Source organism: Phodopus roborovskii, unplaced genomic scaffold (assembly GCF_943737965.1).
Source record: "Phodopus roborovskii unplaced genomic scaffold, PHOROB, whole genome shotgun sequence".
Taxonomy (NCBI): Eukaryota; Metazoa; Chordata; class Mammalia; order Rodentia; family Cricetidae; genus Phodopus; species Phodopus roborovskii.
In genome coordinates this window covers 18,085,235-18,111,866 of record NW_026125397.1, presented here as the reverse complement: position 1 = coordinate 18,111,866, position 26,632 = coordinate 18,085,235, and the positions used below count along the sequence as shown (strand labels likewise).

General features: G+C 41.1%; 1 protein-coding gene across 1 annotated transcript in view; it reads left to right on the top strand.

Annotated features, from left to right (window-relative positions):
• Slc35f1 (solute carrier family 35 member F1) overlaps nt 1-26,632 on the top strand; it is a 355,956-nt gene that overhangs the window by 31,493 nt on the left and 297,831 nt on the right. The window lies entirely within an intron of this gene.

Here is a 26,632-nt window from a genome sequence, read left to right as displayed (position 1 = left end):
ATGCCTTGGGCCTGCAAGGAGACCTGCAGTCATGCACATTCTCACTCGCAGTCATACGTACCCACACATAATTCAAAATAATAAAGTTAATTGTTAAAAATCAGTTAGATTCTAACTATTGCATATACACGTATTTAAAATGTTTCATTGATTACATGTTGGGGGCTTTTCTTCATGTTAGAATGAACAGCCGTTTAAAAGTTCATCTTTTCCAAACAAATTACTCATCAATTTAGCATCATTATCAACCATTAAAAAGTTCATTTCCAATCTAAGGCATAGCAATCAAACATTTATTTAGGGGAGATAAGTCTTTTTTTTTTTGTTTTCATTTGAACAAACAGATAATAAATCAAGAAACATTGTAAGTGGCAGGCCTCTAGCTAAGAACTGCAAAAAAAAAAAAAAAATTCTCCTTACATCTATGCTGTAGAACACAGAATTACTTGATAATTGGATTTAAACTGTAAAAGTACTCATCCAGATAGGGGATGAGTATAAGGAGAACCCAATTTCTAATTTTGCCATCTGAGCTGTCCAGACTTAGAACTCAAATCTAGGCAAATTCCCTACAAAAGTCAGTTGGACCTACCTTCATCACTACCCCATTTCTGATGGATCCTATTGGAAAAGAGCTGGTAGGGTAGTAGATGCTACCAGGCAGCACCCTTTTGGAGACATAGTTTCCTCCTTCGGGTTGGGGAGAGGGAGGTGTGACTGAGCTAGGCTTTGAGATTAGTCCAATGACTTTTGACCTAAAACATCAGATAATTAAGTAAAAGCCGGCATAAAGTGTCCTTGGTATAAGAGATCTTTCTAGAGATCAAATGTCCCCAGACGCCCCCATCCTTTATTTTCTGTCTTCCTTTGGTAAGATCATTCATGACTGTTGAAATTCAGACCTCACTTCTCCTTGTTAGCGGTAGATAGCTTGAATTTGTTATCAGTAGAATTTCATAAGCAGAAATAAATCTCACAGGAAGCAAGCTCAACACATTTCATAGGCTGGTGTTGACATTAGTGATTCATGTCAGTCTTCCAATTCTGAGTTCTGACTGAAGCTCTAGTCTATTCTGCCCAGCTTTCACACTTTGCCTTAAACACCTCAAGAGAGCCGGAATCCTCCTGACCTGGTCCTGTCCATGCTATGTACAGGTACAGTCCACGGCCCCCAGGCCTGGTCTGCTCTCCTGCTGTGGCATTTGACTTGCTGGAGCCTCAAATACCCACAGAGTCACCTGGGAGTCCAAGCAATTCAACCACACAAACTCTTGAGAAATGGGAAGGAGGATGTTTCCTCCTCTTTGGGAGTACTTAGCTAAGAAAGTTCTGAGGGTTCTTGGGTTCAGATAGTGTGGGGGCTGAGGATGATGGCTTTGGCATTACATGCGATTCTTTTCTTGTTTACACCACATTCATTTTACAGCATAGTGGACTGTTCGCTCCCCTGACCCTCAGGCCTTCTTGTTGCAATGAGCAACTTCAGCCCTCAAATGGATTTTTTTTTTTTGTTGACAATTACCTATTTCTGCCACTGTCCTTGAATGTTCTCATCTTTTCTTTTTCTTTCCCAAGTTCTGTCGGGTGTGTGTGCAATGTGTTTGAACTCCATGGACTGATAATTTAAATATATCCCCACCACCCACCAAGAAGATCTTTGACCTCACGTGAGCCAGTGAATGCAGGGAATTGCAGCATGAGACCTTTGTCTCAGGCTGGTCTGTCTCATTTCAGTGTGGGCTACACTTACTTCCCCCCCTCATTTCTTTCTTCAGGTGCTTGCTCTTCCTCTGATCCTTTTGAGAGGTGTGCTAAGGTGATAAGTGCATTCTGGATCTTGGTACCTTTATTAGAACTATGCTAAGATGATTTAGGCATTCTGGATCTTGGTGTGTGGGTCTCCTAGAAATGGGATCAAGATGAGTCCCTGGTGCTTGAGCTGGCTTTTTGGGATGCAATCCCCAAGCTGGGTTGCCTTGCCCAACCTTGACACATGGGAGGAGCTTGCTCCTGCCTCTTCTTGATGTACAATGCTGTGTTGACTTCCATGGGAGGCCTGCCCCTTTCTGAGTGGAGATAGAGGAGGTGTGGATGGGAGGGTACAAGGGAGGTGGGGGACATAGGGGGAGAGGAGGGAGGGGAAACTGTGGTTACTATGGAAAATAAAAATAAATGAAAAAAAAAAAAAAAAAAAAAAGAACAAAACCCCAAACCAAAAAAAACAAAAAGAATGAATCCTTCCAGGAGGGATCAACAAAATCTGTCATTTGGAGTAGGGACTAGGCCCTCCCCCTGCCTCTAGGCTAAGGGAATATCCCTCCATGGGGAAATGTGCAGTGTGTGTGTGTGGGATATGGGATGGGAGGGGGGAATCGGGGGCATGGGAGGGAGGGAGAGGGAACTGGGATAGAGATATAAAATAAGAAAAAAATAATGATAATAAAGGAAAAGAATGAATTCTAGGGGTATAAACCAGGAAGCATAACAAAACACCCTCTTGTGGCGTTTTCAAAAGAAGATGACAAGGAGGAGATGACTCATTAATTGGAAGGTTGTGCCTATGTTCTTTCTATTTTATAACTACTACTATTATTATTTTGATTGCTATTTTGAGACAAGGCCTCGTGTATTCCATGTTGCTCCTGACCTGGCTAAGTAGTCAAGGGTGATCCAGAACTTTTCTCCTGCTGATTCTCCTCTTCTGCAGCCCCCATACTGGGATCACAGCTGATGCTCGCTAGCCAAGTTCATGTTCTCCTGGGAATGCTGGGAATTGAACCAGGGCTTTGTGGATGGCTGGCAACCACTCTATCAACTAAGCTACATCCGGAGAACCTGGCTCTGCTTTTCAGTTAGGAAACCTCTCCTTTCAAATTATCCCAGAGAGGAAGAACCTCACGGGTAGAGTTAGCACAGGTCATTGGATCAGTAATCAATGTGGGTGGGGAAGAAGGACTTGGGTCCTGCATCCTCATGGATCAGCAGAGGAGAAAAGGGAGAATGTACAGATGTTACTGTGACAGGTCAGGAGTAGCTGATGCTCTTTTAAATAAATCTTTTCCTTGACGATTGATGAGGTGGTGACATTCAGTCTACCCACCTATTGGTGGACAGCGGCATGGGGAAAGTATGGGAGAAAAGTTTGTATTTCTGAAGTGGACAAGGGGGCTGCAGGGATGGCTCAGTGGTTGAGTGTGCACTGCTCTTGCAGAGGACAGACCCCACTCCCAGCATCCACACTGGATGGTTCGCAAACACCTACAATGTGAGCTCCAGGTGAACAGATGAATCTGGTACGGAGGGCACCTGTAAGCACATGCACATACCCCCACACTAGCACATAATTAAAAATAAATATTTAGATTAAAAATGTGTATAGGACGGAGAAGAAAAGACACGAAAGCAGATAAGTCTTTCTAGAGTTTGTGGCTCTCGGTTCCTTGCAAGTCAGTTTCCTGACTAGCCAGGGCTGACAATAATAAAAGAGTGTGAGCAGCCTTCACTGAGCACCAGGGCTCGTCCTGTTGAAGTGTTGCTGGGAGATTTTCCTTTTTTCAATTTAGAACATTTCATACATACCAAGCCCGTGTGGCTATTTATTTAACCAGCCATATTGAGTGACAATACAAATTGTATTAAGGTGTGTATCAGATATTTGTGTTCTTTTGACAGAATGCCTGAGAGGTTTCTTGTTGTTTTTTTTTATTATTTATTTTTATTTTACATATAGATCCCAGTTCCCTCTCTCTCCCTCCCTTCATCCCTTCCTCCCTCTTTCCCTCTCTCCTACCCTCACATGCATCCCGAATATTCCCCCCCCCCCACTTGTAGGGTGATGCCATCCAGGAGGGGTCATCTAAATCTGTCAAGTCATGTGAAGTAGGGACTAGGACTTCTCTCCTGTCTCTAGGTTAAGGCAGTTATCCCTCCATGGGGGATGTGCTCCCAATGTCCTTTTGTGCACCAGGGATACATCCTGGTTCCACTGTCTGAGGTTCCTTAGACTACCCAGGCCTTCTAGCTGAGACCCATGTTCAGGGGGCCTGAGTCAGTCCCATGCTGGATTCCCAGCTATCAGTCTGGGGGCCTGTTAGCTCCTCCTTGTTCAGGTCAGCTGTCTCTATGTGTTTCTGCAGCCTGGTCTTGTCCTCCCTCTCTGCATCTGGCTTCCAGTTGGGCTCAGTGTTTAGTTGTGGGTGTCATCTGCTTCTGTTTCCATCAGCTACTAGATGCGGGCTCCATGATGGTGGATAAGTTAGTTGTTGATCTCATTATCAGGGAAGGGCATTTATGGTAGCCTTTCCACGGTTGCTCAAATTGTTAGTTGGAGTCAGTCTTGTAGGTCTCTGGACATTTCTTTAGGTTCAGTTTTCTCTTCAAACCTATAATGGCTCCCTCTTTATGTTCTCTCTCTCTCTCTCTCTCTCTCTCTCTCTCTCTCTCTCTCTCTCTCTCTCTCTCTCTCTCTCCCCCGAGAGGTTTCTCTGCCTCAGGATTCCAGAAGACTTTAATTTGTCACAGAGGGGAAGGTGTGGCGCTGCAGACCCTCCTTTGACAACACGAGCCAGAGGCAGAAGCTGTTTCTCTTATGGAAGAGCAAGAAACAGAGAGCAACTTGAGCCAGGGGAGAGCGTAGAGCCTCCACAAACCTGATCCCTGTAATCTAGAACTGTCTGCAAGAAGTTCCACAGCACCCCCCAAATATCACTAGGAGCAGGGGTGGGGGATAAAACACATGAATTTGAGGGGACACTTAAAATTTAACCCCAACAAGATATAGGAAGGTCCCATAGAAATTAAGAACCAGTAATCCCACTTTGGGTCTCTACAGCTGTGGGGAAAATCTAGACACATTGTCTAAAGGTATCTTCACTTCTATTGTTCAGTAGCCTTGTCTATGTTCACCAAGATATAGACGCAACATAAACATCCTACCATGAAGAAATGGGCAGAGATGTGTTTTTAGATCATGTCAAGGATCTGAATGTTTTTTTCTTCAATACAACAATGACAATTTCCATTTGCAATGACATAGAGCTCACTGACCTGAAGGCAGGGCATCAGACCTGATCCTCATACAAGAGCACTAAACTGACTCGGCAGGTTGTACTTGTATATGTAACAACAGTAAAGAAAAAGAGGTCACACATTTGGGAGGGAATGGTGGAGGGGGTGAATCAGAAGAGTTAGAAGAAGTAGGAGAGGGAGAGGAAAATGATATAATTACATTTTAGTTAAAAATAAAACAAACTGGTTTCTGATCACATTATCTTTCCTTTGATGTTTTAGGACAAAGGGTCCACATATTGGCAATGCTGTTTGCATTTGGTGTTAATAATCTAGATTTTCTGATTTACAAATTCTACACTGAAGCAAATGTTCCCCAAAGCAAAAGTGAAAACTCTAACACCTCTTGAGAAAAATCTGGTTAGAATCAATTATTTTTAGTCTTTCATGCTTCAGATGAGAAAACATGTTGGAGAAACTTTCCACTGTTTCAGAATACTGAGGAACCAATTCATCTGATCCCATTGTTCGCATTCAAGGTAAAGCCTTAGTGGCTTTTATTGTTTTCTTTTGTATGTATAATGAAGGCAGAGAGCCTCATGGAGTAGGAAAAATATCTCTGAAGAAACCCTGAAGTCAAGGCAATCAATTTCAATAGCAAAACCATAACACGTACCACAACAGAGAACCTTCAGGTAAACAAATACTTATAGGACTGTAGGTAGCTCCTCTTTCTGGGAGCCCGTTCCCTTAGTTTCCTTTTTTGTACATCACTGTTGCCTTTGAAATTACTGATTATGTTGCCTCAGATAAATCTCTAAGAAACAAATCTATTCCATGAAGTGAGTTGTTCAAATACCACTGAGGATTTAACCCTGTATTTAAACACCATACATAATCGTGTTTCTTGTTTCTCTCCAGACTCTCCATCTTGACTCCTCCTTACTACTTCCTCTTTCCTCCTTGTCTCCTAGTCCCTCCTATCTTCCTTTCTTATTGGCCAACAGTGCTTTATTCATTAACCAGTATGAGAAACATATATACATAATGGCATGTCCCATCAATTCTGCCTGAACATATATCTGTGCATCACATCTGTACCTGATGCTCAATCATGTCAGAAGAGTGTGTTGGATCCCCTGAGACTCCAGTTACAGAAGGTTGTGAGCCACCATGTGGGAGCTAGGAATCAAAGCCGGGTCTTTTGGAAGAGCAGCCAGTGCTCCTAACTGCTGAGCCATCTTTCTGGCCACCAAGAATTTTAATAGTTTATGAGATTGGTTTACTCCTTCCTGGAAGCAGTCTCTCTGTATAGAACCTCTAGCTGTTTCTTCATGTCTATTGTTACATTCTTGGAATTAATTTCTTTGGATCATATATATTCTATATAATTTTAAAGCATTGTTTAAAAATCTTATTTAACTTTCTGGCACTTATAACAAGGTTTATGATTACACCTTCTGTCACTGACTGTTATATTCAAACAGTCAAATATTGGCTTAACAAAAATTTCAAGTATTTTTATGTTATTTCTAAGTTTTTCAAGATGGTTTTGTAGCTGTAGCTATTATTAGAAGGGAGTCATGTAAAGTTGTAATTTTTGTGACTTACATTTTATGTTACTGTTATGAGTAATGCATTCACTTTCACATAAATTAACAACTGGTAGTTTTTATTTCATAGGAAAGCCATGTGAAATATGATCAATTTCTCTTCTTAACACAATTTATTCTTTGTCAATGCACCGTGCCTGCCTTGAATTCTTTCTGTTGTGATCCAGTCAATAGTCAAGTGCCCCGAAGAAAAATATTCCCTCTCAGATGCACTGATCTCATGATTGGTCCAGTTTGGAGTGGGTTTTATAGATCCTGTTTCTAAGATATAATAAGGTTTATTTCAAATCCTGTTTGAATGTGGTATGTGCATCTCTAGCTAGATGGTTTGGTAGGTCATTATTGATGCTTGATATCACATGTTGAGGCTAGATCTGTGGAGGTAACTGAAAAGTATTTTCTGATTTCTAATCCAATTTAAATGTGATTGTAGTTTTTTTTTAATGTATATTTCTAAGATTTCCACTGAAGCTCCAGCTTTTAAATTGGATTTCAGCAAAGTGACATAGTCATCTCTATGCATGAGCAAAATTCTTGTTAGGGTTCAATGCACTAGTAGCATTTTTTATCTAACTTTCACTGGGTTAAAGAAAGGTGCTGAAAAGTTTAATACCAGATAAAGTTGAAGAGGTTGAACTAATGCCACTTATTGAAAGTATGAACTTCAATGTTGGTATAGGATGGTGTAGCATAATGGATGACTGAAGCTTACATCAGCAGCATATATAAGAAATGATTGAAATGAACTTGCAGGGGAAGTGATCCAAATCCTTGCCCATTTTGGCCAAACTCATAACTCTCCATATTTGAAGGTCTGGTGTGTTTTTGAACTTTGGTTCACGTAAAAATTGATTTTTTTCTGGTGCTTGAAGTAGTCGCTGTAGTTTCGTATCTCTTTCCGACGCGCTGTCTGCCTTTAGCTGTGGGCTCCTTTGCCTTCTTTCAAGCCCTGATAAGCATAAGTCCGACTTCAAGATTCTGTTTCACTTTGTGTCACTCGTGGCAGTACAGACCTTGACAATAGCACATGCAAGGGAGTAGTCCTTCATCACCTGTAGGACCCAGCATTTTCACGGAGATGTGAAGTCTCCTTCTACAAATGCATTCTGATGTGGTGTGCTCACTCATTTAACTTGAAAAGCAGAATAGGGGTCATCGTAAGAGAGTTTCATTACACTGACACTTCCATTGTTTTATTTTTGTGATTGCTGTGCAATATCAAAACATGGAGAGTTATGTCTACAAGTGAACCTATCTCAGATCTCGTATCTGTCATTGCTTTGTTTACCACATGCCATTTGTATATACCATGGGGTAGTTAAAAAGAATCAACAGTAAGGATAAGAAAAGGGATCTGGTACAAGAAAGGTATGACTCATCTCTGGGGTTACTCTATCATCAGCTGGTATAAACTCTGTTGTTGGGTTCAGATATTGAGGATTTTGTAATAAGTTAATGTTTAGTAGCTTTAAGGTTCAAAATGTGGGGAATGAAAGTCCATGAATAAAATTTATTCTAGCCAAAGAGCTAGTGCTATAGTTTGTCCCTAAAGTGTAATGTGGCAAAGACTTGGATCAGCCTCTTTCCCTTAGTCCTTCCACGGGGCTCAGCGGGAAATCTTTGGGTTTCTGGGAACTCATCCTTAACGGATTTGGTGGGGCCTTGGCGTCTTCCTCTTCCCTCCTCTTTTGCTTTTTGACCAGAGGTGTGAATCTTCTTTTTCTACTTTTTGAACTAGCCAGGATATGACACCTTGGTGAAGCTGAAGGAGCCACTGGGGTGGCAAACCGTGGGCAGGAGGGCTGGAGTCTCCCGAAATACAGGCTCAGAGAAACTTTTTTTTTTTTTTTATTTTTTATTTTTGAAAAACCTTTTTCTTTATAAGTTGATTCATTCTTTGAGGATTTAAAATGGTGATGGGAGGGTGACTAACATAGCTAGTTAATTTTATTTTCTGAAAAAAAAAATTCCAGATTTTGGTTTGTTTTGAGATTTACCTCTTGAAATACATCCATGCACAGAAGCACACATACACACATATGATACATTCTAGATGCAAACACATTTTAAGTATTTGTTGATTTGTTTCAACTCACTTTACTGCCATCTTTATGGATGCATCTGTTCTAGGAAGAAAAAGGCTGCATACAAACAAGAGAAATTTAACTAAACTTTACAGGATTCCAGTTTTAAAGAGTAATTTGTAAGCAGTTTTAAAATATGGCTCTTATTTCAGTGTGGAGTCATTCTTACCTTTAGCTTCGGTTATGCTGAATTCCAAATGCTTTTAGTATGTTCCAAATGGCCTGGATTCTTGCAAAGTTTGGGCTGGATCTGTCTCCGACAGGATACAACAGATAGTCACATGACAGGCAGAGTGTGGCATCTCCCTTCCTCAAAGTTCCTGGGCAAGCTGCAAGCCTCTGATCAGCAGCGCTGCTCCCATCCACGAGCGTTTTGGTAGTTTTACAAGCCATTTTTCATACACCCAGTCTGGGTATACCACCAGTGGATTGGTGGAGTTGTCAGGATGGGGAAAGATCTCTTACACACACTACCCAAGGATCTACTGTAAATGGAGGCTTTTGTCTGTCCCACCCAGTCCCATAGCCACTTCCAAGTAATGACTCAGAGGCTTATATTAATTAGAAATGTCTGGCCAACGGCTCAGGCATATTACTAACTAGCTATTTACACTTAAATTAAACCGTATTCCTTGTCTATGCTTTGCCACGTGGTGTGTTGCTTGTTACCTCGTTTTTTACATATTTTGTTTCTTCGGCAGCTGGCTGGTTATCTCCCAGGATCCACCCTTCTTCCCTTGTATCTCTGCTTGGATTTGCTGCCCCGCTCTATTCTGCCTTGCCAAAGTAACTATCAGCCAATGAGAGCTACACATATTCATAGCATGCCGAAAGACATCCCACAGCAGTCTGCTATAACAGACACTGCCTTTCTTCTTGTTTTGAGGTGTTTCCTCCATATTTGCTACTAATACTGTGTCACAATACCCTGTGAGGATTCACTCACTGTTTTACAAAAATGTGTGGGAGTATTTAAGTAGAGAAGTTCATCTATCGATCTGCACACACACACACACACACACACACACACACACACACACACACACACACACTCACAGCTTTTCTGCAAGGCAAAAGTTAATGATGCTTCTTTTTTGAGGAGATTTCATTTTTTAGTTTATATATTGATCCCAGTTCTTCCTCCCTCCCTCCCTTCTTCCCTCCCTCACTTGTTCCTCCCTCCCCCTTTTCCTCTCTCCCACCCTCTCATTTCCCCCCCTCCCGTCACCCCACTCCACATGTAGGGGAATGCCATCCAGGAGGGTTCATGTAGATCTGCCAGGTCATGTGAAGTAGGGACTAGGGCTTCTCTCCTGTCTCTAGGTTAAGGCAGTTATCCCTCCATGGGGGATGTGTTCACAAAGTCCTTTTGTGCACCAGGAATCCTGGCTCCACTGTCCGAGGTCCCTCGACTGCTCAGGCCTTCTAGATGAGACCCATGTTCAGGGGGTCTGAGTCAGTCCAATGCTGGCTTCCCAACTATCAGTCTGGTGGCCCATTAGCTCCTCCTTGTTCAGGTCAGCTGTCTCTATGTGTTTCTGCAGCCTGGTCTTGTCCTCCCTCTCTGCATCTGGCTTCCAGTTGGGCTCAATGTTTAGTTGTGGGTGTTTGCTTCTGTTTCCATCAGCTACTAGATGCGGGCTCCATGATGGTGGATAAGTTAGTCGTTGATCTCATTATTAGGGAAGGGCATTTATGGTAGCCTTTCCACGGTTGCTCAAATTGTTAGTTGGGATCAGTCTTGTAGGTCTCTGGACATTTCTTTAGGTTCAGTTTTCTCTTCAAACCTATAATGGCTCCCTCTTTTATGTTCTCTCTCTCTCTCTCTCTCTCTCTCTCTCTCTCTCTCTCTCTCTCTCTCTTCTCTTGCCTATTCCTTCCCTGACTCAATCTTCCTGGTCCCACATGCTGTCCTCTCTTTTGGGGAGGCTTTTAAAGTGATCTGCTCCCAGTGTTCACTGTCTGAATTGTGTTTATTTGAGTTGCCCTGTGTCTACACAGCAAGATTATGATGGCAAGCCTGTCTCTTCTGGATAGCTGCAAGAATTTTCTTTGCAGGAATATTTTTAGTACTAGAAAAAGAATAAGTTGTCCAGTATTGTGGTTTATTCCCCAGAATGAACTTTTAAAGATGGGCCTTAAAAAACCCGAAGGCGGAACCTTCACACACCAGGGCCGTGAGAACAACGACTGGTCTCAGGATGACGAGCGAGCGTTTTCCCATGAGCTGCAGTGTTGACGGGGGCTATACCTGAGGTCGCCATCTTAGGGTAGAAGGGTCCCAACTCTCACTCTTCCTTTGTGCTTGGCGTTTTAATCAGATGTTGGCATGAGAATGATGGGAAACGAACTGGGTAGTTGCCCATTTACACCCGTTTCCCGGTCTTCTCCTCACACAGAATCCCAAGACCAGACTTGCTTTTGAGACTGCTGGAAGATGTTGAGGGTTTAGTTGGTATTGCGGTAAATAAGGGTCAGGATAAACAAATAGGCCGAATAGATGTTTATTCAGGGAGAAATAACTTACAACCTAGACAGATGAACACCAGGAAATTCAACCCGATCCTCTCCTGTCCGAGTCACGCCAGAAAGAGAGCCTTCCTGGCCCCCTCCGACCTCCTTCCTCAGGTCACCTCCGCCCATCGCTCCACCCCCCAATGGGCGTGGTCAGTGCTACAGAAGGACTACCTCACTACAATTCCCCTTTTAGTCTAAAGAAAAGATTTAGGCTTAACAGTGAATAACAAGTGTGCTCTAAGAAAAGGAAAATCGAGAACAAAATGACCTACATATCTAGTCCTAGGGTGAGGGCATAATGGAGTTTACAATAGAGTTGTCCTAAGCTGGAAAACGTAAGTCTAGTACCTAATATATCTAACTAGGAAGAGAGAATAATAGTTGTGATAGTTTAATCTTCAACCTCATCAAGACCTGAGAAGGAAAATAACAATACTAGAGTAGACAGGAAATGCGGATGGACAACTTCCAAAATGGTGCAGCAAGGACAGAAACAGCAAGCCACCTGAACAGTCACCCTAGGTCTCACAGCGACGTTGGTACACCCAGATTTGGCTAAGGCCAAGAGAACTTGACAGACCACAACAACAGCAGGGAAATAGAATGGCTGTCTTACCCTGACTTGGCAAGGTCAAGCAGTCTTCTATATTTGTCTCCTGCAAGCACATAGGACTGCATGTCCAAATCAGTGGTCAAGGTGGGGGCAATTCTATGCCCAACAGGCCATTAGCTGAGGCGAGATTGAACTCCAGCAGGAGCAACAACAGTGTCCAACATATTTTCGGGAAAATGCACGGTGCTGTCAGGAGCAACAGTGTCTCATGTCAAAGGAGTACTAATATTAAAACATTTAAATGCCATGTTCTGCATGTCTATGAAGGATTGAAGATTAAGCATCTATATCTGACTAATCTCATAGGTACAGGAAATGTGAGTGAAGATAATCTATAATACTCGGGGAACTTAGCTAAAAAGACTGATTAAAACTTTCCTGAGTAAAGCAGGAACAAATACTTAAACAATATAACTATTTACATATACCTACATGTAAATCCCTAAAATAGAGGTAGAGTATAAGTGTCAAGACAAGAGGTAGAACTATAAAGGGCAGCAAGATAAATATCCCAAATTGTATCAATATACAAAATGTCTTGAACACAAGAAAAGTATACATACATAGAATATGGTAAAAAATAATGTGCATAAATATTATAAGTGGAAACATTTAACACAATATAACAAAATATAAACTTAATTTTACATAGCTTACCACATAGGAATGCATAACAATGTAAGCTGTAAAATACTATCTCATTCAAACTCAAATTCTCAAGGAAATAGGCTAATCTACTTATATCCCATCTAAACCATACCTTTACCCACCATTCCCTATTCCTGTCTAAAAGATAAACCCGAGTGTAAGCATCACCCAATCCCAAATAACTAAAACCAACCCAAAGACGATGACTATTATCCCAAATTTCCAAGGGTAGGGAAAGGGGGCGTAGTCATATTAAGATTACTTCCTGCTGAAATGGGACGATGATTGCTCCAATGGATCCTGTAGGAAGAAAATTTTTAGCAACCAAATTTCTCAACAGAACTGGCTGTGACATATGTAGTTAGTCACTGTGTGGCAGAAAATTCTTGACTGTAGTTCTATTTGAAACTGGCCAGGGTGTAATAAAAAGGTGCACCATTACAGCTAGCTAGTCATGAGTTGTCTCGAGCAAAACAGTCTCAAACCGGTTTTAGGGTGATGTTTGTAGTTCCGATGCATCAGGTTGAGTCAAGTGGAAATGATGATGTGGGGCCCCATCTTCTTTCCGGAAAGTTCAAAGACTGCTGTTAGGAATCGTTATTATTCCTTGTGGAAAAGTTACACATCAATATTAAAGTAAAATTTTCAAGTTTTAAGGTATGCATTAGGGAAAGACAACAATAAGCATTAAAAGTATGTGAGAAAATTAGGATTTCAGAGAGAAAATTGCATAAGATATGAGTCCCCAGATTTTGTTTCTTCTGCCTTACACCAATTGGCTTCTTGATTTAAGGCAGAAACCATGAATTTAATCTTAACAACATGCTTGAATTTAGAGAAGGAAAGCCAAATCCAACTCCAAAGCCAGCATTGGTTTACAAAATTTGGGACTTCAGGAATACTAGATAATAGAGAGAAATAGATTTCTATATAGAAATAGTTTACTACAATTAAATTTTTTTTTTTTTTTTTTTTTTTTTTTTACCATATATCAGATTCTGCTTCCTTAAGTGATTGTTTCTGAAAAGCTGTCTTCTCTTCTGTAGGCACCTACATGTTCAGTGTCTTTTGGCTGTTTGATGATAGGTTTTCTCTGTTTTCCTGTAAAAACAAGAACAGAACACTTCCCCTACCTTTGAGAGGCCTCCGCACACCTCATAGGACCTAGTTTGTTGGATGACTTGTCATTTCTCTTCATTAAGATGCTTCTCTTGTTCAACTCGGATCTTGATTAACTTAGATGGTATCCATAGTTTTTCTTCTCCTGTAGATACAAATGCAAAACCCCTACCCCAACGTAACACATATCCTGCTTTCCATTCTGAGGTCAGTACATCCTTGAAATACACTGGCTGATTTAGTTCAGAAGTTTTTTCTATTGTCCAGTGTCTTTCTGCAGCTGTTTTTCCTTTTTCATCAGCATTAAGAAAGTTCTGGTGGCGCAGGCCGGTAGGATTTGCTGAAGGAGGCAGAGGCAGGTGGATCTGGAGTTCGAGGACATGACCTTCTGTGGGATAGGACAACTAAGACATTGTAGGAGTCCCCTCACTACAATTTGGAGAAGAGGTTGGTTGAAATGTGTTTGTGCAGACTCTAAAAAGTCTGGGCTTACAATTATTCTATTAAATATAATGATATAAAAATAAAATAGTTATGAAAGTAATCTGCATGTTGCCCTTCAGCTATTATTTCCACAAAAAGTATAAGTTGAGAGAATTACTGACTTCATGCTTCTTTCTTCAAACTGAGTTAGTTGAGATTTTGAGGGATTGATGTCTGCTCACAGAACCCCTTCTGGGTAGAGCTTGGGTAAGAACTTAGGTGCCATGACATTCTACCCAGTCTTCTTCAGTCCATGCTTGCATCCCCAGTTTGTTCTGGCAGGCCAACGTATGAAAGATCATGGACTATTATCTCCTTGAAGTGACAGGTTCTTTTGAGTGCTCTGGCTTAGAAGAAAACAGTTAATGGATAACTGAAAATCTTCTGCTTTGTAAGATCGCTGTAGCAGTAGGGCTGAATGTAAACAGATTTTTCTATAGCCCATCAGCCAGCTCCCAATAATGACATGGAGACTTAGTAATAATTATGAAAGCTTGGCGTTAGCTTGGGTTTGTTTCTAACTAGCTCTTATAACTTACTTTAACACATTTCTATTAATCTACATGCTGCCATGTGGCTCATGGCTTTTACCTCTCCCCCTGTATGTCCTGCTTCCGTGTCTGGATGGAGACTCTATGGTCCATTCCCACCAGCTGAATGTGGACTCCACCCTCTGAACTGAGGTTGGACTCTATTGGTGGTCACAGTGCAATTGATACAAACAAAACTCCCCCAACAGATGAATGCCTGTAGAACAATATTTATTTATTGAGTCAGGGCTGAGGCCATGGCATGAGGGCCTTAGTTTAGATCACCAACTCCCATGTAAAAAGATGGTTGCTGCAGCACATGCCTGCAACACTAATGCTGGCATCGGGGACTGGTGTGCATCAGCAGCTGGACACATGTGGTTTGTTGGCAGCTTGTCTAGCCAAATTGAGCGTTGGTGATGCTGTTTCAAAACTAGTAAAAATGTAAGAGGGTGGGCCTGAAGGATGAAAAGGTATTAAGGACGGGTATGTTAGCCTTGTGATTGTACTAGGAAGCTCCAAAACTGTACTGAGCTTTGGCTTATGTCAAATACCATTCAGCTGGGTGAAGCATGGAAAGACATTGAGAGTTGGTGCTTTGGATTGGCTTGGGTAGAAATCTGAAATTTGTGGCTTAGTATTAACTAGGTATCTAGTTTCTTGGTAGCCTTTTTTTCTGATGAGAATGTCCAGCCTGGCAGTTAGTTGGTAAATATACCCACAGTGTGGCTGAATGAAAATCATGACTTGCCTTGGGGTAACAGTGAGCACGGGTAGCTTTTATGAGTGGGTGCAAATGTACCAGCACTCCACAAACAGTATTCACACTTTAGCTTACTGGAACATTTGAAGTGCTTAGTACCATACCTCTATCAAAAAAAAAAAAAAAAAAAAAGAAAAAGAAAAAAAAAGAAACAATGAAAACAGTTTAAGGGAAAATATATTTACTGGTCACATTTACTCTGTTTCAGAAATGAAAAAATAAAATAGTTTATTTTTGAGGAAAAGCAAAAGTGTCTGTGTGTGTGTGTGTGTGTCTGTGTGTGTTGGGAGTAATCTGAATACACACATGTAGGTAAAGGTCAAAGAACAAAATTTACTAATAAAAAGAAGCAACAAGGTGGAGAATGATAGAAATATTCAACATTGAATTTGTTCTCTACATATCATGCATGCAAATGCCTGTATGTGCATATGTACGCACAAATATGCACATACAACACACACACACACACAGAGAATGGTTGATTTTTTTTTTTTTTTTTGTGACACTGAGATTATTAAAGTCATTTGGTAGTGGATTTCAACCAGAGAGGACTATCTCTTTCTTCCTTCCTTCCTTCCTTCCTTCCCTCCCTCCTTCCCTCCTTCCTTCCTTCTTTTCTCCTCTTTCTCTTTCTTCATTTCTTCTTCTTCTTCTTTTTTTTTTTAGCAATTGCAGAATAATACATGATACTATATTTTTGATTCAGACAAATCTTAGAAGTGGGAAATTTTTCTTTGACTCACGCATTCTTCCAGGGGATGAGTTATTTGTTGAGTGTCCACTCTGTGTCAAGCTTATTTTTAGGTTTTGGTGAAGCACTAGTAAACTAAGCAGTAAAACTCTCCTTTTATGGAACTTACATCCACACAGAAGATAGATGCTCCCCAAATCTTATGACTTGGAATTTGGTCTCCAGTGCAATTAGTCCTGAAAGATGGGGTCCTTAAGAAGAAATTATTTCAAATGCCTTTTCTGTCTGAATGGATTAATGCTACTGTTCCAGGAGTGGGTCAGGGTTGGGCTGGGTTATGCTATGGCATATTCATGGCTAAGGTAAAAGGTTGAATCGAAAGGACATGGGAAGGGTAATGAAATTTGAAGTAATGTATTTAGGAAAATCTTCACTAGAATATGATTTTGAGTGAAGACATGAGGTGTTTGGCGTAGAGGTCTATGCCTTTAATTCCAGCACATGGGCGCAGTGGTACCAAACCACTAGGTTCATAAATTCAAGGCCAGCTTTAATTATGTTTTAAGAAGAAAGGAAGACAAACAGAAGACAGGAAGGAAGGAAGGAAGGGAGGGAGGTAGGAAGGAAGGAGCAACTATCACTGATGCTGTTTGTGTATCTATGGAAGAGCTCCCCTGACAGTGGGAAGAATTGGACATGGAGGTCTATGTTGCCAGGCAGTGGGAAAAGTAAGCATAACGTTATGACTCTAGGTCCTGGGTGTTCAAACAAGTTCAGGAAGCCAACAGGGCCAGAGAAAACTGGGTAGCAAGAGAAGGTTCTAGAGATGAGGGGAGCAGATAGTAAGCCTTGAGACTATTGTAAGGACTTTGCCTTTGGTCCCAGAGAGAATGAAAGTCAATTGTGTATTTTCAGGAGAGCAAGAGTACTGTCCAGTTCCAAAGAGATCTCTTGTAAAGGACAGCTTCAGCTGTAGTGATGAGAAGAGGTGGTCTTAGGTGAGCCAGGTTCCAATTATAGACAGCATTTATTTAAAAGTGATATCAGAGCTGACCCAGACCCCCTGAATTGTGGGTATTAGTTACGAGGACTGAGCAGTCTATGGGGCCTCTAGTAATGGATCAGTGTTTACCCTTAGTATATGAGTGGACTTTGGGAACCCATCCCACATAGAGGGTTACTTTCTCAACCTAGACATATTGGGGAGGGCCTAGGCTCTGCCCCAAATGATATGACAGACTTTGAGAAAGAAAGCTCCCTGGGGAGCAGAAAGGGAATGGGCTGGGGTTTGGTGGGGATGATAGGGGAGGATGGGAGGGCGAGGGAACTGGGATTGACGTATAAAATAACCTTGTTTCAAATTTAAATAAATAAAGAAAAAAAGTGATATGTCATCCAGGTGTGACACAGTGGTGATGAATGGTATTGTGGACGTATGTTCAAGCCTTTATGATTGCCAGGCTCCCTGGGTCTGGGCTATGAAAGGATAGCCCTTGAAAGAAAACTACAGTCATGTATGCGCAAGGCACCTGAGTAGGGGCTGGAGAGAGTTCAGCAGTAGAGAGTTGTTCTGTAGCGTGGGTTATGTGTTCAGCTATTTATGTTCAGCTGTTGCATAGACAGTTGAATAGAGGAGTCTTGGGGCAGAACAGAGTTCCCTCTGGGCATGCACATTTGAGAATCACCACAACTGATATTTAAAACTGTGGGGCTGGATGAAATCTCAAAGGAACTGAACAGGGCAAAGGGGAGAAGAGGGCCAAAGGCTAAGTCCCCAGCCACCCCAACATTAAAGGGGACAAAGCAAAGAAGGGGCATCGGCAGTGATATATCAATCAACAGCTTTGCGGTAAGATCAGTAAACATTTTGTCTACTATTAGTTTATTTTTCAAGATTTATTTGATTTGTGGAACAAATGACAATAAAGGAATATGAAAAAAATAACTAGAAAAATATTGTAAGATGGCAGGTTTTTGGCTATAATAATCTTAACCATATTAACTAGCAGAGATAAATGGATAGGGCAGAAAATGAAAAAGAAATAGCATTTTCATTTTTCTACCTTTTCTACTGATGACTTACCAATTCTAATGTTTAATGCTTTGTATTTAATTTGATATAAAATAATGTAATCCATCATAACTTGGATGGGGATAAATAGGACTCATTCCTTTATTTTATTATGACTTTGAGTCCTTTGCTTTTTAAATTGTTTTTTGTAAGTGGGGGAGGAGTTGTCACGTTCTTTTGCTTTTTATTCTTCTGGTATGTGAGGGTAAGCACAGTCTTTTCAGTTTTCAATTTATCATCAAGACTATCATTCATTTATTGAACCAGTATTTTACAGAATCATTACATATCCATCTTTTTTCTTTTGATGTTGGGATTGAAAGACCCTCAGAGTGTGGACCTTCACGCTCTGACTCAGGAAAGGCGACACCCCAAATCATTCACGAGAAGCGGTCTTGATGCAAACCGCAAGAGTACGTTTTTATTCCAAGTGCACTGGGGTCCACAGTCATATGCCATGCAGGGGTAGAGTGCAGAATGAGACAGCTTTCATAAGGTTTTCAACAAAGCACGTGCATCACAAACCAATCATCTCATAGCATCAAGAGCCCGTACGATGCAGGCCAATCAATTTAAACCATTTTATAGTTTTTAGATCAATCATTTTAAATCATCCAAGCCCGCACTTTATAGGCCAATCAGTTGTCTATAGCCCCGGAGGTCTACATTTATGCCAGCTCCTAGACCTTTCGCCTATTTATTTACTGGCAGAGGACAGGGTCTGGAATTTAAGGTATTTAGGACTTTTTAGACAGTATTTTTAAGCTTCTAGCTTCTTGGGGTCATTGGAGAGTTAGGCTGTATTTTCTATCCTTCCAGGATAACTTTCTTAAACATTTCCCACTTTGGCGTGAATGAGTACTTAGAATGTAGCAGAATTTATAAGATTGTGGAGAGGCATGCTGAGAGACTTCTTACAGAAACTCAAGGAGACAATGATCAACTTTCTGGTAAGGAAATGACCCCTTTTATACTTGAGGTAACATTCAAAGTTAGTCTTTTTTTTTTTTTTTTTTTTTTTTTTTTTCAAGACAGGGTTTCTCATTATTGTTTTGGAGCCTGTCCTGGAACTAGCTCTGTAGATCAGGCTGGCCTCGAACTCACAGAGATCCGCCTGCCCCTGCCTCCTGAGTGCTGGGACTAAAGGTATGCACCACCAACATCTAGCTCTCAAGGTTAACCCTGGGGGGTCAAAACTTTCCAGGGATCAGGAAGGCAAAGGATAGTCCAAGAAATCAAGCAATATCTTTATGTGGAAATTAGTATGAGAGAATAAGTCCAGAGTTTAGAATATATTGAGGATAAAATTGGGAACCTTAACAAGTCTCACACAGTCTAGGTTGTTTTAGACCATATGGCTTATTTGTTTGTTAACCCATTGAATTTTAAGCAACCCTTGGAAGTGCTGTAATATTAAAATCATTTTTGTAAATGTATATAACCAGTGTGTGGCTTCATCCCACAGTCATAGTAATGAGCTAATGAGCTATAGAGCAGTAATATGCACATTTGATGCCCTGTGAGCTCTAACGTCGTAACCATTGTTTTCTTCTTGGGACAATTATAAAAATCTCCATTCCATGTTATTCATTCTTCTCCCTAGCATATTGTCTGTCCCCCATCAGATAAGATTTGAAAAGACTTTTAATTGTTCTGGCTCTTTTTCATTTTCATTCTTCAAATATTAATTCAGAGTCACTTTATTAGGTTAGCAGGCCTTCCACCAAAGTCTGCTTTGTAGGAGGTACCCTCAGACCCTAGTGTTTATGAATAAGAACACACATACAAAAATCTTTCTATCTCAAAAACATCCATGCGACTGACTGCTCACACCTTGTGTGTTCATGTCCCTCATGTAATTATCACCTTTGCGTTGGATAAGATTTGAAGACACCAGCTGTCTACCTGTATCCCTGAGGCTCTTAGCTTCCTAACTTCTGTCACTGTCAGTTTCTTCTGACAGACTTGTGAATGGTAGTGTGGGTGGCATGGGTCCAGGAAGCTGGTGGATCAGCTAGCAGGCACAGGAGGTTTGCACTCTTCATCTTCAGGAACATATGTCTCTCTCTGGGGGATAATGGGAACTCTTGCACTTGATAACTGCCATCTTTAGTGTTCTGTGCAAGGAATCCCCCTCCGTTTGCAGGTGTGGTCTCTTCTCCCTGGGTAGTCTCACATACTTTGTTTTGAATAATACTTGGCATTACATTTCTACCTGAGATGTAACCTCCTTCTGTGGCCTTTCATTCACATTTGACTCCATGTTACGTCTTTTCTTTCTCTGCGTCTACACTCCTGGAGGTTGTATGTGCTTGGAGATGATTGGATAAGCCCACAGAGATGTGTTCTTTAAGCTTGCTCACACCCTTAATTAGCTATAAGTTGGATTGTGACTTGCAATGCAGTAAGGAAAGCTGCAGATTTAGCCTGGAAATTTAGCAGGGTGTGGCTGAATCAGAATTTCCCCACACTCTACCAACTTTTAGCATTTGGATGCCTAGTGAGTTTAAATAATAACCTAGAACAGGTTATGTTGAGCCTCGATTTCTAATTGAATGGACTCTAGAGCCTGGGCAATGTGTGCTGTGTTCTGCTGACCCTCTAGTCCATAGCAGTACGACCAGTAGTTTCCTAGTTTCATTGCTGAACATTAGCTGAGCACCATTTACCAATAACTGTATGGAAGATTCCATGTGAGATCCTTGTCATACAAAGACATCTACTCTCAAGGAGGCCTATTCTTCAGTGGACTGTTACTGGCCATTGGCTTGTTAAAATGTCCCTGATACAGGTAACAACAAATCCAAGTAAATTACAAGATTTCCAATGTGCAGCTGCTTTGGTGGAGATTAAAAAAAGTCATCTCAAACAACTTTTAAAGCTTTACAGTAAACACGATTAAAACCTTTCATTTGAAAATGTGCTGCGTTGAAATTATAATTTCCCAAATTGCATTTAAGACGTAGAAGAAAGCAGGTGTTGAGACATCAATGTTGATAAATAAGGGAACTTCAAGTAGTCAAACCCTTCCATAGGAAGTGGCAATATTTTTTCCCCAACTCTTTAACATAAACTGAAGGAATATATTTTAAAATATGTCCAAAGTAAAAGGAAAATCACAGACATGCACAAGCGAGTGAATTAATTTACTATTTATTTCTGTCTAGATGTTCTATTTTTAGGCTTCAATGGAAATAGTTATCTTCATAAGGAATTTCTCTCCAAAATGTGAACGTTATCTATGAAAGAGAAGATTATTTTTTTAGGGTACATCCACAGTCTGGAATTTTTCTAAAACAGAGTAAGGAAGCTAGAGATTTGGAGTAAGGTTGGAAGAGTCTATAAGGTTTCGGGATAGAATCCAGTGCCAGGCTGGAGAGCTGACTCAGCAGTGAAGAGCACAGGCTTCCCTTCCAGCTCCCACACCGTCACCGCCATGGCTAACTCCACTTCCAGGGGTCCCGGACCCTCTTACAGTCTCTGCAGATCCCAGACACGCTGCACAGACGTGCGTGCAGGCAAAATACCCATACACACAAAATTAAAATAAAATAGTTCAGTGCATAAAAAGAAAGGAGTAATGTGCTCCTTCTCAGGGGGAAAAAAAAAAAAGGGTGGGGGCGGTCATGATAGAATGAATGAAGGCCTGTTTGCTGAATTAAGATGGGAAGAGCTACACATCATGCTAACTGTCTGGACTAAAACTGTTCTAGGGATGGAAAACGCTTACTGGAGACAACCTTGTGATTGTATTTATCAAGAATTTAACAGATGGGGAGGCAGGAGTGGACATGAACTGAATACACTGTAATCAGTATGAAGCCACCAACGAATACATGATAAAAATTAAAAAAAAAACCACGAGAAAATGAGATTTATAAACCCTTCTAAGATTGAACTCATTTAGTGCAATCCAAGGCAATGGGGGGGGGGGGTAGGAGTATTACATCTTAAACATACTCTGAAGGGAACACAAAGATATCTAAAAGCAAAAGCGTGGTTTCTGTAAGTTTGAAGGCATGCTGGGATTTCTTTTCTCCCTTTTACATTCCTGGCTTCTTTGAATGAACAGTGGGCGCTCACCAGCTTGCTTCTTTGTATAATAATGTAGGCCAAGGAATGTGCCCAGGGTAGGAGACCTGGAAAAGACCCCCGTGCAGACCTAGGGCCCTGTTCAAACAACCCACAGGAATGCTCTTTTTACCAGGACCCCGATCCTTGCCGAAAAAACCCAGGTGCAGGCAGAGAGGGTTGACGAGGAAGTCAAGGGACATGAAATGGGAATCAGCCCTGATTGCCATGGGCACTGCCCAAACATGAAGGCCCTGGGATTCCCCATAGAGCGCCTGCCTGTGGAATGCAGGGCTTCTGAAAGGAGCCTCACTGTGCAGCTGGGCGTGAAAGTAACTCGGGCTGCGCTTGCCAGCCGGTGGCCAGCCTCATGCTGTGTCCTTCTGCAGAGCAGCGATCTGCTGCAGCTTTAATGAATGAAGCGCCGCCCCCTCCCCTTTGACAGAACAATAGCTTCGGTGATGTGATGCGCATTCCGATAGATTGAGTCTTTTGCTCAGTCTTGTGTATATGAGGGGTGAAGGGGATAGGAAAGAGACGGTATGTCTGAGTCTCCTCAAATTGGCCATGACTTATTTCAGAGGGAACATTGATGGGTGTTGTTGAGGTGGTTAATGTGTTATCTCTGGTTTGAATTGGAATGTTCAATCAGCTTTGCTCTGGGGACCCATACTGCTCTACATTGTAAGTATCTGTTGTTCTTTCTGTAGGCTGACTCAGAACACTAGTGGGCAGATTCGAGGATTTTTTTTTCCTTTTCTTAAATCACCTGGTGTTAACTCCAGTTGCTTAGTTCCCTTCCTGTAACCATGCCTTGGCGTTGACCTTAAACCCATCTTGCTACCTTTGATGCAGTTCACAGGCTGAACTCTCAGCAGCAGCTTTCCATGTGTCCTTTCCCTGTGGGGTTCATCAAACTTGGGACCGAAGCTTCTTAACAACAAAGGAAGGAAACACGCAAAGATCTTTGCCAGCAGAGGATTGATTAGGTCTTTGGATTAATCATCCTTCAGAACAGAAAATCCTGTTCTGCCTGTCGATGGCAGCCCTGTGGTTAATAATCTTTAGCCTCCTGCAACTAAGGGGGAGCTAACTGGGAAGAAACCTGAGGTTGGTTATTGAACTCATTGAGGTCATCTGTGTTCTGATTGTCAAGAAGTGATACTCTGAGTTAAACATTACACGGACCCTTCGTACATAAGCCAGCCCTAAGTGTAAATGTTCTGGTGTGTAGAGAAGTGAGCAGCGCTAAGTGCCTGAAGGCTTGCCCCTCCCTGGCCAGGTTCGAAGGCTGAGCTAGACAGGTTCATAATGATCCTTACTAACCACAGGCATTTATTTGCTCGGGGAAAGACTCCGCTAAACCTTAGGAGAAAATGGATGCCATTTAGTTTTTATTTTTCTTTTTGTTCTGCCTTCCAACTGTAAGCAGTAATGCTACTTTATAACTTCACTGAGATTTTCTTCCAAGTTAGGCTCTATCAGGCAAAGGATAGAATAAATGGACATTAAAAATCCCTTCCATTCTAAAATCAGAGGGAAAACACCCTTGTTAGTTCGCCACTGTGGAGAACTGAATTTTTTGTACGCAGTTGTCATGTGACAGCCTTGACATTTGTCCTAAGTTCCGTGCTTTCATGGATATTGCGGTTCTTCCAAGCTCTTATTTAAGTTTTATATAAAAAATATATTTGTGTGCATAAACACAACATGTGTCTGAATCATGTATAGTTCAGACACGGGACCCTCAATTTCATCTTTTATATGTTCTGTTTCCAACACTAAGAAAATCCCTTTTATAGATTCACCTTTTTAGTGCAGAGCTATCATCAAAACCTTCACCAAATACAAAAGTTGTTGATGTTTTTCAGCTAGATATAAGCTAGGGACTAGACTAGCAGTCAAGAGGACAGGCACTATCAATCTCTGTGAATGTTTCTGAGTTCACTAATTGTGGAACCTCAACCAGTCTGGACATAGGAGGACATTCACATCTCCAATAAAACCTCATGAGAAGGTGTAGGAGTAGGTGGTGACCTTTCATTTTTCTCGGGGAGTAGAAAGCAGAGAATTTATCGCTAAAACCTGGATTGTTTTACAAGCGAAGGGGAACAATTGAGTGCAGGGCTGGACAGCAAGTATTAGCTAGGGCATGTGGTCTTTGACATCTGGGCATCTACAGATGAAGATTCTCAGCTCTGCAGATTTCAAAGTATAGCCTTACAGGCTGTAAATAATTGTTAGCACGTGAATAACTCCAGATAATAACAACTATCTGAAATTCTCAATCTTGAGCCTTATACAAATATTAGTGACCTACAAAGGTTTTTAACTTTACCATAGATTATAAAAATGGCACAGGAGAGTCATTTGACCATGACTTTAGAAACATAGTTAAATTCACTTATCATTGGTGATAATTTGAAAATATGTTTCTTAACTGAAATGGAAGTGCATCATTTCCCTCCATCCCTTTACCCCCTACAGGCCCTCCCAGCCACCACCCTCCTTTAAACCCTTTTTGTGCCTCCCCCAACTCTCAAGCTTATAGCATTTTTCCCTTTGATTGTCATTTGCATATGTATGTGTATACACATGCATATATGTATTTTATGTGTGTATGTGTAATTTGTTGAGTCCACTTTTGTTGTTTGTATGTACATGTCATTAGTTGTCTATAGTTCTTTGTCTAGTGGTGGGGACCCAAGAAATTTTCCACTTTCTGTGTCAACATGTCCATTGATGTTGCCATTTTTTTGTTTTTGGTCTTGTTTATGCAGCCATTTTTAGAAGAGGCTGTTTTTCAGCAGGGTTCTGGGTATTTGCCTCTTCCGTGATGTTCCCTGAGTAGCGATGTAGATGTGACTTTGGGGACTGGGTTTCCCACAGCCGGTTGTCCTCTGCATCAGGTCCAGGTGCACTTTCCTGGGATGGTCTCCATTTGCTGTAAAGAGGCTTCCTAGATAAAGGGTGGTGACTACACTCATCTGTGGCTATAAGGATAAGATTTAGAATATAGTAAGGGATTGTGCTGAATCATCAAGGTGGCAGTTGTAGATTGTTTTCTAAGATCCATGACACCACTCACCCCAGGCTACGTTTGTTGGTTTCCTTCCTGTTGAGTGGGTCTTAAGTCCAATTAGACAGCTGCTGGTTGGCACTGCCACACGAGGTCACTTACAGCACCTTCACGAACATCTTGCCCTGCTGGTAATTGTCACATTTTTAGATGCTGCAGCTGGGGAGGACTGTAATTGCTTCCCTCCCTTGGCAGTTTACATAATATTTCCTGAAACCATAGAAGCTAGACTATAGAAAAGAGGGTTTCGGGTCAGAGCCAGCTTAAGCATCTGAGTCCTGTGTTTTGAGGATACAGTGTCTTTAACACCAGGAGCTGCATCAATAATCAAGAGTCACCTGGACCACCTGGACCAACCATTCAAAAAGATGGTTTCTTGTGCTTGGTTCTCAGGTTTATGTTAGTTCTTATGGGGAACATTTTATGTTAAAATTTTACCAATATATATTGCTACCCAAACTATCTCTGCAATATTTTCAAGTTTGGAAGCAGTGTCCATAGTCAGAAGTTATTCTCCCAGCTACATATTTTCACTTCAAACCCAAAGCTTCCAAATGATGGATTTTGCATTCATATGTCTGGTGGTACCGAATCCAAGATGGAGATTTAAGGAAAGAAAACTTATCAATATAAATAGTTACATACAAAAGAAACATTGTGATGACCCCAGGATTTTCTCATTCATTGAATATTAAAATATACTCAGTATGAATTTTGGAATGTTATATATTTTAATTCTTTGAAAATGTTAGATAATGCATCTATAATTTATATTGAACTCTCCATTAGCTTTAAATATTAAATTAAGCTTCACAATCCATTCTTAGACTGCTCCAAGTATCACCTGGGAGATAATACTTCACTTTGAAATCTTGTCATGAGAAAATTCTTTCCCAGAGCTGATATATTTGTGAGCCTTTGGTTGACTAAGACTTGAAGATGATGTTTGTGCCACTTCATGTATTTTAAAATCTTGATGCTGTTTTATATACTAAGATTTATAACTGTGTATCTTGAAGAGTTTTAGAATTTGCTCTTCCAGGAAGAAATGCTTATTAGATTTTGCAAGCCCTGATAAATTACTTGAACTGCATTTATAATATGTATCTGTTCCCTAAACTATAGAGATCTTTCCAAAGCTAAACATGGAACCCACTGTCCAATATACGACCTGACAACTGGCTTGAGAAATGGAGTCGTATTTGGAGTTGGACCTGACCCACCCCAGAGGATTGCACACCCAGAGAAGCTCACAGAGTGCTTAGCAGAAGTCTGGTAGAACTTCTTCCAGAGCAAACTTTATTCCACCTGGTTTCAAGTTTTTACTGCTTCTTTGTCTC